Source organism: Aplysia californica, unplaced genomic scaffold, assembly GCF_000002075.1.
Source record: "Aplysia californica isolate F4 #8 unplaced genomic scaffold, AplCal3.0 scaffold01299, whole genome shotgun sequence".
NCBI classification, from domain to species: domain Eukaryota; kingdom Metazoa; phylum Mollusca; class Gastropoda; order Aplysiida; family Aplysiidae; genus Aplysia; species Aplysia californica.
In genome coordinates, this window is record NW_004798569.1 from 28,771 (window position 1) to 30,475 (window position 1,705).

Sequence of the window (1,705 nt, forward strand, 5' to 3'; positions counted from 1 at the left end):
CCCCCCCGCCCCTTCTCTGTAACTTTCTTCATATCTTATACAATTGCTACAAATAGAATGACTCTGCCAAAAAAAAGTATGATTGAGTGGATACAAGCCTAGTGAACCATCTAAGCACTGGTATCCCCTCCACCCACCCTATCTCTATAACTTCCTTCCTATCTTATAGTTATACTACCGTAATACAATTGCCACCCACAGAACTGGCTCTAGGGAAGAAGTACAAAATTGAGCAAGTTTTATACTGACAAACCTACAGGCTGTTTCACACTTTGCCTCTCATAATTTAAAGGGCTAGGAGGGACACATCCCCACAAAAAAGTTGAGATTATTCATGAGAAAATAGTTTATTCATAGTGGTCTAACTCATATCGTTTGAATAGGCCTACAAGGTTAACATTCAAACATTACACAATAGACATTGGAAAGATGGGATGGGGGTCAGCTTGAGGACAGTTTGATACCCAAAACAGGAAAAAGCCATTGCATTTTTTAAAAAGTACCCTGGTTGTTGTTTTAAAGAAACAAAATGAGGCAAAAATAAACCTACTATAAAAAAAATGAGGAAAAAATAAACCAACTATGTATGAGTACTATAATAGAAATCTTTAATCCTACCATTTGCATTCATATATAGGGCCATAACATGGGCGAACAGGATCCCACTACATGATAGCTGAGTCGGCTCACACTATACTCTACGCTTTTGTCCTTACAGGACTAACTCAAACAAACAAACAAACAAACAAACAAACAAACAAACAAACAAACAAACACTTCATTGTTACACTCATTTGGAATTTATTCTGAAAAATGAAATCAACCAACATGTCCACATTTGTTCTTTAACGCACACAACTCAAACCGTCAAAGTAAACACCATACATCACTTTGTTCTTCAGAAAAATATTATGGTCCTCTTCAGACCAGCACAAACACACACTGCAGTGAGACAGACGGAGATTTATCCCACATTTTCATTTTACAGAAACACAATGCACTAGGCATCTGACTCTTGAGCGAAAAAGGAACAACGAAACCATCATCCTGAGAAATGCCCAGAACAAATTAAAAATGAAATCATAAAAAATTCGATATCAAATAATCACATTATAAAACGTTAAAGCATATTTTACACCAACAAACACTTAACATAGGGTCACACTAAAGGCTTTTCCTTTGTGTCTGGAATTCATGTGGTGTCTCAGACATTATGAAAATGCAAGTGAAAGCACAAAAATACAGCTACTTGTATTCCATATTACAAGCAGACAGTTTACATCACAATGATTGCATCATAAACTGAATACAGGGGACTTTGGTTTAGTTTCGTTATTACATTTGAGTTTTACGGCACTTGCAATACAAATAGGTAATAAAAGTGCCAGAGATTAGATGTGTTACTAAAGAGTAACATGAAAAAAAAAAAAAGAAAAGAAGAGGAGAAATAAAGAAAATAGATGTATGATATGAAAAAAGGAGCAAATCACATCGGAGCACCCCACAACCAGGCACAGGGACTTAGGTCTTGCTTATAAAGAGAAATAACTAAGTGATCAAATAAAGCTTCAATGTTACAAAGGCATATATCGCTGAATTAGGCTGCAGGATAGAAGTGTCACCTCCAACTGGGAACAATAAGGCACAGCAGTATTTACATGAATAGAACTGGTGAAATGGTACAATTGGAAAGATAGTCATTCCC